The sequence below is a fragment of the Mustela putorius genome, unplaced genomic scaffold (genome assembly GCF_011764305.1).
Source record: "Mustela putorius furo isolate JIRA1106 unplaced genomic scaffold, ASM1176430v1.1 tig00000421_pilon_pilon_pilon, whole genome shotgun sequence".
NCBI classification, from domain to species: Eukaryota; Metazoa; Chordata; class Mammalia; order Carnivora; family Mustelidae; genus Mustela; species Mustela putorius.
In genome coordinates this window covers 8,876,409-8,889,177 of record NW_025421375.1, presented here as the reverse complement: position 1 = coordinate 8,889,177, position 12,769 = coordinate 8,876,409, and positions in this window count along the sequence as shown.

The window sequence follows — 12,769 nt, the reverse complement described above, 5'->3', positions numbered from 1 at the left end:
ATCTGCCTTTACCCAGCTCAGGTCATGATCCCAGGGTCCTGGGATTGAGTCCCACATCAGACCCCTTGCTCAGCAGGGAGTCTGCTTCTCCCTCTGCCTGATGCTCCCCCTGCTTTTTGCTCTCTCTCTCCCTCTCAGACAAATAAACAAAACCTTAAAAAAATTAAAAATTAAAAATAAAAATCTGATATCATGTTGGTGGTCAATGAATATTGGATATATAAATTATAAGTAACTTTTTAAAAAGTAAGTTGTTTAGGGAATTGGGGTATAATAACTGCTGTAGGGGAAAATAAAGCAGGCTGTTGGGGGTGGAAGCTGACCCGTGGAGAGGAGGTTTGAAATTTACAGAAGACAGTTAGAGAAACCCTCAAGGAGAAAGTGGCATGTGAGTAAAAACTTGCAAGAAGTGAGTGAACTGTGATGACATGGAAGGAAGAACATTCCAAACCAGGCGTTTTCAGATGTGCCCATACCACGCAAGCCTCGCAGGCAGAGCATGTACTTGGTGACTTTTCAGAATCAGAGTTATAAAATGGACATACAAATTCCCTCTTACCAGAATAATTTCAAAGTTCAGATGAGATCATGGGTTTAGTCACGGATGTGAAATTTGGGTTGAGGCAATTTCCATCTCAAAATGACCAGACACTTGTTTAGCACTGAATATCTACCAAATTCTGAGGGCCTCACTATAAACCAGCACTGTTTAATGTTAGGGAGGAATTTATAAGAGTCTGACAGAGACCATGGTATGGGGATCATTTTAATAGGTGGCATTTTCTGTAAGAAATGTAGGGTGCTAAAGGAAGCAGGTAGAGTAAATGACACAACCCACATTTTAAGAGTGAAGAAATTGAAACAGAGAGATATTAATGGACACAGCAGGGGTGGTTGGTGTAACTTGTGAACACTGGCTCTCTGGCAACAGATGCTGTGCTCCCATTAATAAGGAATACTAATAAGGAAAATAAGGAGTAAGTCACGAGGATGAAAGGTACAGCATAGGGAAGACAGTGGTGCCGTAATAGCATTTGTGAGGGCGGGTGGAGGCTATACTGGTGGTGAGCACAGCATACTGGATACTTGTCCAATCACTATGCTGTACAGGTAACACTAATGTAACATTATGTATCCACTACATTCCATTTAAAAGAATCCAGAAATACCTCGATATAGTGTTCTCCCAGGTTAGCAATTTGGGTGAGACCTAGGGCCAAGCTCATCGCTCTTCCCTTCTGGTGCCGCCACTCTGCCCATTGCTCCAACACAGTGAGGCTGAGCAGGGAAGAAACAGAGCCAATCCTCCAGCACATGGACCTGAGGGGGGGATGGATAGAGCTGTCAGGATGGGGAGGAAATGATCTCGGGTTTCATTCATCCTTTCATACCTATTTCCCCATCTGATCCTTGAAACAGTCTTGCTAACCCAGCAGAAATTGTGAGTTCCATTTTACATATAAAAAGGAAAAAAGCTTAAAGAATGCAAGCATTTTGCCCAAGGTCATATGGCTAGGAAGTGGGAGAGACTGCCCAGATTTCTATCTCTAACTCCATTATTCTTTCAGCGATCTTATTTAGGTGGGCTCTTGAGGCTGCTGGGGCTTGGTTCTCTAGAAAATAAAATGGGGGAGGAGGGAGGAGGTGCGTGAGCTATGATGTCTGTGTCTTTGGATGCACGCATCTTCACTTTTCTGCCTGCAGACCCCAACACGCTTTTAAAAGCCTAAATAAGAAACTAATGTAGCATTTAAGAGCAGTTTTAGATTTACAGAATTATTGCATACAATAATACAAGAGTTCTCAAATATCCCAGACTTAATTTCTCCTATTATTAGTCTTATGTTACCTGGTGTTGGGCTGGCAGGAAGGGCTACTAAAGATGGCGAAAGTTCCCGCCACAAGACCTGAGCTCCGACAGGAGAACAAAGGCCCAAGCAGAAATCTGAGACACCCCCCCCCCCCGCCCCAGGCTCCTGTGGACCAATGGGATCCCGATGAGCGGCGGGATATCCAAATAAGGGAAACTTGCCAAAAGACCCCTGAGCTTTCCCCAAGACCCCTTAAAGGCCCCCTCCTCCCTGCCTTGGGAGCGACTTCCGCCACTCTGCTTTCCAGAGTCGCGGAACCTCGCCCGAGGGTGCCCACCTCCTCCCCGTGCAACTTTCCTGGCTCCCCTTCTCCTGAGCCCTGAAACTTCACCGGAGAGTGTTTTTAATAAATCTTGCCTTGCACCCACTTTGCCTGGTGTTGTGTTTATCTCCCCGGAAAAAACTTTACACCTGGTATGATAAATTTGTCACAATTAGTAAGCTAGTATTTTTTTTTTTTTAATTTTTAAAAGATTTTAAAATCTTTTTAAAGATTTGAGAGAGGGAGCACACAAGCAGGCATGGGGCAGGCAGGAGGAAGGGCAGGCAGAGGGAGAAGCAGACTCCTGGCTGAGTAGGCAGCTTGATGTGGTACTCGATCCCAGAACCCTGGGATCATGACCTGAGCCGAAGGCAGACGCTTAAATGACTGAGCCACCCAGGCGCCCCAATGAGCTGGTATTGACGCATTTTATTAGCTAAAGTTTATATTTTATCTAAAAGTCCTCTTTTCTTTTCTTTTTTTTTTTTTTTTAACCTTAATAGTTTTTTTCTGTTCCCGGTTCCCATGCAGGAAACCACAGTGCATTTAATAATCACATCTCCTTAGGCTACTCTTGTTTTGACAGTTTCTTGGGTTGTCTTTATTTTTGAAGACCTTGACAGTTTTGAAGAGTACTGTTCAAGCATTTTGTAAAACTCCCTTTGATTGTGATTTGACTGATGTTTTTCTCATGATTAGACTAGAGTTAAAGGTTTTGGAAATGAAGACCACAGAGGTAAAGTACCGTCCTAACCACATCATGTTCAGGGTACATGCTATCAATATGACTTATTGTTGATGTTCACTTTGATCACACACAGAACCAGAAAAAGCTAGAAATACATATTTTCCCTCTATCTCCCTTTCTCTGTTTCCTTCTCTCTTCTCTCATGTCATTGGGAGGAGTAGGAAAAATGAAAATAGGATGAGAAATCATGAAAAAAAAATTTCAGAAAGATTTTTCTTAAAAAACTGCATCAGAAAATTGCCGAGATGTGTGTGATTTCTGTAGAATTATGACTAGGGAAAATAATTTCTGTTTTACCTTGTGTGTGCTTCACATTTACTTTCTTGTTTCCCCCCAGATGATACTATGTCAAACAGACAAAGACAAATTTAAAAATTTAAGAAGTTAGAAGAGAATGACATTTTTCACGTTGAAATCTACAGACTGTTTAGAATAACTACATGTCATTCAGTAGAATCAGAATGGAATTGATCCTCTCCTCAGCTCAGAGTCAGCTGAGGCGTTTTGCCCTCAACCTTGTCAATACCGTCCAGTCAATTTGATGCACCTATTTCCCTTTTTCATTAAAAATGTACTCCTATGGAGCACCTGGATGGCTGAGTCGCTTGAACATCCGACTCTTGATTTTTGGCTCAAGTCATGATCTCCGGAGTGTGAGATCAAGTACCACGCTGGGCTCTGTGCTCAGCTGGGAGTCTGCTTGAGAGTCTCTCCCTCTGCCCCTCCCCGAGTTTAAAGTAAATAAAAAAATCTTTTTAAAAAATGTACCTTTATGGAAATTCCAATTTAATATTGATTTTTTTATTTGTAACAAAACTTGATGGAGGCTTTCTGAAAAAGGGGGGAAACGGGCTGAAATTAAGCCTCTTCTGTAATATTTATGTGTCGTTTATGATGGATTTCGGAATCCAAGTGCTCCCCACGTATTATAAACGTTTATTTACATTGCCTTGTGACTTTTAAATGGTCATCACCCTAAAATAGTCACTTTGGTGGGAATCAAGACAAATACATGGACATTAATATAAGAGTGCAACTGTACCTGATTGAATTTAAGATTGTAGCAGGCATTTATGCCATCCACACTCTTCCTCACAGTGTTAAAAGCCCAAGAGTGTTTCACTTCTTTCAATACTCATGAACCTGGTAGAGTCTGTTCAGTTGAAGCATTCTATGGAGAGAAGCTTGGCTTAACACAAAGGTGCAGAAAAGCTGGACCCACCTCCACCCCTAATGAGTGGGTGATCGGGGGTCATTCATCTGGGACCTATGGAATTCTGTCTCTAAAATGAAAAATTGTACCAGGTGGCCTTCAAGGTTTATTCCTGCTTCAACGTTCTTTGCTTCTAGAGCATCATTGCTAACCATTCACCCCGAAATCATAAACCAACCTCAAAACACCTTTCTACAAAGATTTCTATAAAGAAAACAGAAATTCCCTGTTAATCACTGAATTATCTGCTTCCTGTTGGGAAATTAATATTTCCAGGATACTTTGATTATGTTGTTACCAAAGCAATACTGAATTAAATTTGGCATTTGCCTGTGAAGGTATTTATCTAGTCAGACTGATGTTTTTGGAAGAAATGCTTCAATTAGCTTATGGTTTTTCCCATTAAAAATAAAAATCGAGCTGAAAAAAAAACCCTATCACCCTATTTCTTTTTGTGAACTAGTTTGGTTGTTCGCATTATTTGAAAATTTGAACACTCATGCAAAATTACCTATGAGTGTACAATTTCCCTTATAACTAATAGAAATGCATAGACTGTTCCAAGATGGGCATACTCATAGTTAGTCATTTGAGAGAATAGAGTTGTGCGTACCTGTGCATCATAGAAGAACACCCACACATATAAAGGCTGCATTTTTTTACCCAGACCTGAAATAAAAAAAATAAAAGGACTAGAATGCCTTCTTACCACCTCCACCCTAACCACACCTTCCTGCCGTAAGCTTATTACCCAAACCTGGCTTTGCCCCAGTGTTTGCCTCTTTGAAATTTAAAAAAGATGTTGAGGGAAAAGGTGAGAGGAAGAGTAAGAACAGGAAGAGAAACTGATGAAAAATAGATGAAGAGCAGGAAATTCTGGTGGGCGTGGCTTTGTAAAGTGAATTGCTGTCATTTGGAAATGTAAGAAAGCAATTAAGGCTACAAAAATAAGTAGGATGTGGCTCATTCTCTTATTTCCTCGTTATGCTCAGAAACTAGATGAACATCAAACATTTCAGTTGAATTAGCCTAGTAGGGATTGTCTTAATGACTTTGAATGAATTTTTATTTCTTCAGCAACCAGTGGTAGTTCAAGAAATTCAGTCAAATTCTTGCTTTGATCATTTGGCTTGGACCCCTTAAAAGACATAACTGATTTAATTTCAGTTGCTCGTCTTTACATTTCCCAGATTGTGCTTGATCACTTCCACAGTGATTCTCTTAGAACTATCCTAATTCTTCCTTCCTTCCCCCTGTTTCTTTGGACTTTGCTCTTAGAATATAAGTCAGTTGTTAGAGTGCCTAGGTGGCTCAGAGGGTTAAGCATCTGACTCTTGATTTCGGCTCAGGTCATGATCTCAGGGTCACAAGATCCAGTCCCGCACTGGGCTCCATGCTTGATGTGGAGTCTGCTTCTCTCCCTCTCCTTCTGCCATGCCCTCTGCCCTCTCTCTCTCTCAAATAGATAAATCTTAAAAAACAAAACAAAGCAACATACAGAGTGTAAGTTAGCTAAGCCTTTTCAGCCCTTGCCTCTACTTTGAAGCCAAGCAGCCCTCTGAGTCCTTTGAAGGATAAGTTCAAAGACAGACCCCAGAAAAACTGGTAAAGAGGAAGGGAAGATGGTTTCTAGAGATAAGCACTTCTGACAGGATGTAGCCAATCAGGACATCCAGTATCCGCTAAGCCTGTGTAGCTAGGGCAGAGGGAGATGCTGGGGGCGGGGGCAGCTGGAGGTGGGGGAAATGTGCCGAGACTCTAGTTCCTAAGGTGATCAAGCTAGGTAAGAACTTGCACACCTAGAGCCAAGCTAGTTGCTGCTGAGGTATTAAGACCAAAATTTGTTGGTGTGGATAGGCCAACTTATAGTGCATCTATAAAATACATGTGAAGCAGAAGTTTGAGCCAATTATTTGACTTCAGTAACTTTTAAGCAGATTAACCATGCTGATTAAATTTCTCAAAACTGTTCGTTACTGTATCTCTTGACACAAATTTGGTTCATTTCTTCATTTTTCATTCTGAAAAGAAAAGAAAAGCTTAGACAAGGAAGAACTTGTAGCCTGCAGAAGGTACATAGTCCTAGGGTGTTTATAATTAATAATCAAGCCACAATTTGTGCAAGAAGAAAGGGGACCATCTATTACATTAGCATGTACAAACAGTTTGGTTTATTAAATCTGAGCTGAGCCAAAATGTTTGTCATACAACGGCAGCATTGTCAGCATTGCAGAAGTAAAAAAGTGAAAATTTTACCAGTGTCAGCATTGGTTCACTTCTTTCTCATGCCATGACTAATTAATGAGGGGTATATCCCTTGTGAAGAATGATGGTTGCATTTGAAAATTATCTAAATTGAAATGATCTAAGTTGAAAGTGGCTGGAAAGGAATTTGAAATTAGTTATAACAAACATTTATTGAACATTTACATATGTTCAGTATGTAATGGCAATAGGCATCCAAAATAAATAGTATCTTTTTAAAAGTAGTTTATGGAAGATATAGTCACATATGTTTACTACAATGTGAGGTATCGAAATAAAGGTTAGATGGAGGCCCATGATGGCAAATCAGGAGATCACCAGCCCTGAGCCACAAATAAACCTGAGTTTGAATCATTTCTCCACCAGCTATTGTTAGTGTAATACTGGGCAAGTTACTTAAGCTCTCTGAACCTCAACTTACTCATCTGTAAATTGGGGACCATAGAATTGCTTTATAAGGTTATAAAGATTAAATTGGATGGTGTACACACAGCATTAAGCCAGGATGCATTGTATTCTTTCTGTTCTTCCTGGGATTAGGAAAGAATGAAACTAATTCCAGTAAGCAGAATCAGAGAAAGTATTACAGAAGAAGGTGTAGAACTTTAATAGAAGATATGATGAGATGATTTCATATGCAGAAGAGAATGAACAGAGGCACTGTGTTGTGGAAGTACATACACAGCTGGGCAGTGTTGAATGGTCCAATGTGACCAAACCAGAGAGCACAGGGAGAAGGTGTGAATCCCAGAGCACAGAAGAGTAATTAGTGATAAAACTAAAAACTAGGGAAAAATAACTTTTATAAGGCAATGTCAAAAACATAAAAGAACTAGATTTGACACAAGTTTCAGGAAGATATTTTGAGAGCTCTATGAAGGATGACTCCATGAACATTGAGAAGACTACTAAATGGCTTTGTAAATGATGAAAATGACATAAATTCAGGCCATACCGGTAAGAATAGATATGTGGAAATGGATATAAGAAAAGTTTCTATGGTAGAGTTTGCAAAACAAAGTGAAAGCTCCTTTCTTTGGGGACCAAAACTTGGAAGATTTAGATCCACCACAGGAATGTTCTTCCCTTTTTTCAGGATTTGAAATTGGTAATAACAGTGTCCATTAAATAGGTCTAAGGTCATTATATCCTTTCCATTAAATATTTGCTTATCTATACTGAAAAAGGTTTGATAATATATTTAAGTTCAATGCTCGAAGTTCTTTGGTTTTGGATGTTAGTGATCTCAATCTAGCATGTGTCAGGTTCACCTGGAGGACTTGTTAAAACACATTGCTGTTAGTATGCCCAGAGTTTCTGTCTGATTCAATAGGCCTGGGGTAGCACCCAAGATTTCGCTGATCTAGAGATTATACTTTGAGAACCACTAGTGTACATACATAAAGACTTGTCCCTTTGATTAAAGCCCAGTAGGTTTCACCTAGATAAGGATTCCTTAGTCCACTGGGAATACAGAGAAAAGTATTTCCATCTCAGTTCTGAGAAAAATAATCAAGGAATTAGCCTACCCTTTCCTTCTTGCTGGAGCAGTAACCTGGAAATTCCTTTTAGAGGTTTAGTTTGTAAGTTTGGGTTACTGAGTTCTGTGATCTGTCCCAGTCATGAATAACCCATGTTAAGTTTAGGCTTAGGACTACGTGGACAGTTAGAAGTTTCCATACTGTAGCAGAGAGCTAAAAGCCGTGTAGGTATTATCCAATTCCTCGTGGGTATTACATTTGACAGGAGATGAAAGTTCATGTGAGTTTCTTTAACAGAACTCTGTCTCTTGGTACCTTGAAATGTCCATCTTGTTGCGAAGAATGTCAGAGAAGGGTTTAGCCACACACATGTACACACAAATGCAGCAATCCCTTATTGTCAGTATTGAAAGCGACTGAACGTGGTGTGTGAGGTAGAAATAGGTAGAGAGATGACCACTGGATTTTAACTTGGATGACTGGTAGACAGAGCCACAACAAAATAGGAACCCCAGGAGGAACAGTAGGTTTTGGCAAAAGATGAGGTCGAATTGATATTGTCACAGAGGCTTCCAAGGGGAGGCTTCCCACATACAACATAGGTTTGATGCTTAGGTGTTTATCTGTATAAAAATAATAGTTACACCTATGGGACTGATGAACTTGCCTAGGAGGGGATGGCGAAGTAGAGAGAAGGCATAGGAGTCTTGTTCTTAATTTTCTAAGAAAAGCATATACTATTTAATTTTTTTCTGAAAATAACTATAGAAAGGGTTTGGGTAACTGGAAGTATGAAAAACTTGATTGTTAAGACAATGTTGTGGGCTGGGAAGGGCCATGTCAATGCTTTGGGCTTCTTCAGTGTAAGTCACTGCAGATGGTTCACTATAAAATGCCCTTGGAGTTAATATCAGAGAAAAAAAATCGGTCTAGTAAACTGATATGTATTGGACTGTTTCTTACCACATGTATTTATATGTCCTCTGTAAACTAATGGAATATTAAGCTTAAATCATTCACTTCCTGGTGAACTGACTATTTTTCAAACATTTAAAATTATTTGCAACACCTCAAACTGCTGGATCAACTCTTTAGTGAAATCCAATCATGTTATTAGGAACAATGCCTTGCATCTTTCTATATCTGGGTCTTTTCTATATTTTCAACCTACACATCATGAAAAAAATCCTAGAATACAAAAGCTGCAGGATATCGTAAGGGTGATTCAATCTAGCATTTTACAGGTTAGAAAATGTAGACCCCCAAGTGGTTAATTAGCTTGCTAAAGATATCTCTAAAAAAAGGGAAAAGAAAGGAAAAGAAATAAAGATGATCCAAGCAAATAAAGGCAGAGTTAGGATAGCATCTAGGTCTGTTGACACCAACCCTGGGGCTCCTCCTACCTTCCCAAAGCACCCACTGCCCCACCCCAGAAGCATCTCACTACACATAGGGATTAGTCTGTAAGCAGGCACACTTTCTTCCCTATTTCTCTTTAAAGCTAAAAAAACAAAAACAAAAACAAAAACAAAAACCACCACCACCACCAAAAAAAACACCTAATCCAGAAACAATATAAATGAAACATCCTTTGAAGACATCTACATAAATAAGCAGCACTGGGTGGGGGGGGACTTACCCCAATATTCTAAGTTGAAAATGGACAGAACACATTAAAACTGTGACAGAAGGAAAATTTCTTTCTAGTCAGTACTTCCATTTCCACCTTAAAAAACTTGGGCTGTTAATGAACATAATACCAGTTTATAAACTTAAGCCAACAAAGGATTATTTTGCCAATAATGATGCTGGACTGATCTGACTCTACCATTTGGGCTTCATGTAGATGCAAATTTAGACTACACACACACACACACTTACATAGGTATACATATACACATACACCCATTTTTTCCCCCTCTGTTCCTCCTAGAATGAGTTCCTTAAGAAGGCAAGACAAGACAACAGAACCAAACCATTGTGTTTCTAACACATCCTGAAATACCTTACATGAGGAAAGAGAAATTAGTAGGAGGTTAAAAAAAAAAAAAAAAAAAAAAAAAAGCTTAATTAAACGGCCCATTCAGTTGAAGTGTGCCAAGTGAGTCACCTTCGAAGGGAGGCCCTCTGGCATTATGGATGGGGATTGGCTTCCTGTCCTAAGTTTGGACTCTGCTGATAAAAATCGCTTCTGTGAGCTATTCAATGGGCCTGCTGGTTTTTTTTCACAGCGCAGCTCTGCCTCTCTGTAGAGCCATGATCCTACAGGGCCCCCAGAAGCTAGATGGGCACAATGGAGTTTATGTTAGACTACTGGAGGTCAGAAAGCCCTTTCCTGTTACTGTCCAACACATCAGTTCCCTCTACGGTATCTTCCAGTTTAATTTAATTATAATTTGTCATAACGGGTTCAAAAGGCATTTCCTCCAACAACTGTGTCCCAGCCTCTCTCTCATTTTTAGGGAATAAAGTGACCCATGAATAACGTAGGCGCTACCCACAAATTCCTATAAAATAAATCCAAAGACATTCCCATTCCAGGGGTTTCGATATGTAAACAAAACTAAGTCGTCTTTCCTTAAAGAATATTTTTCACAAATTCTTAGGTCTATTCTTTGAATCCAAGGATGATTTATTCAAGGACATTTTATCTGATGCTCCATGCATAGATGACAAAACTGGCTTTGTTGTCTGCCTCAAATTTAAATGCTGTGTTCCAAAGTCCAGTTCTTCAGAAACTTCCTTTCCCCGGGAGCCAGTCCATCAGACATCTGTGGATCTCACTCTTCTGAGCATCTTGGACCAGCCTGTTTCTTCAGGTATAATGTCTTCTTGACTCACAAACATGGAAGGAAGAGAATTCTAAGGACTGGTTTTATACTATATTTCAAGAGCAGGTGAGAAAGTATAAACATGAGTCATCTTGACATCCCTGCTTGTTCAAGGAAGCATCAACATCACTGTCAATTTGAGTGAAACAGAGAAAAGGCAGGATCATCTCACAGCCTGAATCTACTTTTCAAAGTGCTGACTCATTACCAGTGACTCGCACCCTCTCGAGTCCTGTGAGGTTGGCTGCTGGCTGGTGCCCCATTCTGCCTGCTCAGCCCTGGACCATTCAGTCCTTCTGGAGACGACACACAGAAACCTAACCCTTGGGCTTCAAGGGAGGCTCTCCAAATGAGTCATCTTTATAGGTGAACACAGCATTTTATTTTTCAACACAGAGACAGGGGAAAACCCACATGGGATTATGGGCACACTGTCAGCGGACTCCTCCCTCCACATAGGTGTGAAAACTCGTGTGTCAGAGTTGGCTACAGAGCTCATTGTGTAAACACGACTGCCTTTCAACTGTGTGCTGAAGGCAGGAGGAATGAGCTTCCTCTCTGAGGTCCTTCTGGTCTCCTCTCTTCACTAATCTGGTCAAAAGCCAGCCAGTTCATCTAAGGCAGGGACCAGGAGTTAACTCGTCTGTGTAAAACAGTTTTCCCCGTGACTCATGGCTGCTGCTGAGGTCTTACGCATGTCAACTTTAACGTTAGAACAAGTCCCAAATTAGTGTGAATCTGCTAAGCGTCCTAGGAGGGGAGAGGCAAACCCCCATGGAACTTACTTTATTATTTATTTATTTATTAAAAAGGGTGAGTTTTATGTTATTTTATTTATTTTATTATTTATCCCTATGGAACTTTAAATAATGCACTAACTTTTGCTCTTGATAGCTCGTCTCTCCGCTTTTAGGACAATTGTACATGCGTTGTAAATAGACGAGCTAAGAAACCTTGAAAATGATTTCCGGAGAAATCAGGAGTGTAAATTTAACTGTAAAAGCAATTTAAAGTGTATTTTTAGATTGAACAGATTTATTATTTGGGCCATCTATGTGGCTTACTTGCCTTTTAATTTCTTACAGCTTCACTGCACTTAAGTTTCCTGTTGTTTTCCTTCGCGTGACCTGCGATAAACTCTTGTAGCTTATCTCCTCCTAGCTCTCATCTTATCCTTTCGATATTTTGCATTTGCAAAGCCCTTCCGAGTTTACGAAGGAACTTTGCTCACGCAGTCCTTTTCGTTTTCAGTCCTCTAATCTGTGAGGTCTGCAGCTCTCTATCCCCGTTGGCTGGTTGAAAAAGACCTCCAGTGATCTGTTACAGGTCACGCTGCCAGCAAATGACAGGACTGTGACAGGAACCTTGGATTTCTAATGCCAGGTTCCCTTTCAACCCCAGCTGCTCATTGGTGCCCGCCATGCCACAAACTTCTCCATCTCAAAGCCTTTGCAGACATCAATTTTACCCTTGCTTTCATAGCCTCTACTTCTATCCTAGCCCACAGATGCTCCAAGGTTCCACATTGTTTGGAATTAAGGCTGAGGTGGAGACCATGTGGATCTCAGTAGAGATGTGGAGATGTGACCCAAACAGAATGACCTTGGTCTATGCAAACTGTCTCAGCATGGTGCAGTTTGAGCAGGAAGCCTTCTTTAAATCATCTCTGAATGAGATAGCCAGGCTGTCTAATAGACCTAATAGCAAAGGGCACTTCTTAAAGGAATGACCTTTTTTTTTCTTTTTAAGATTTTATTTATTTATCTGAAGACAGAGAACACAATTAGGCAGAGAGGCAGGCAGCAGGAGAGGAAGGGAAGCAGGTTCCCTGCTGAGCAGAGAGCCATGTAGGTCCCAGAACCCCAGGTACCATGACCTGAGCTGAAGGCAGAGGCTTTAATCCACTGAGCCACCCAGACACCCCAAAGGCATGACTTTTGTGAAAATCTTTTTGTTTCCTTTTTTTCTTTGTCTTTTTTTTTTATTGCCCTTTCTTTTTTTCCTTCCTTTTTTTCATTCTTTCTATTCTTCTTTTCCCAAAATAGGGATGGCTATGTGATAGTTAATCTTTAGAGATGGTCCCAAGCAATGTTTATGT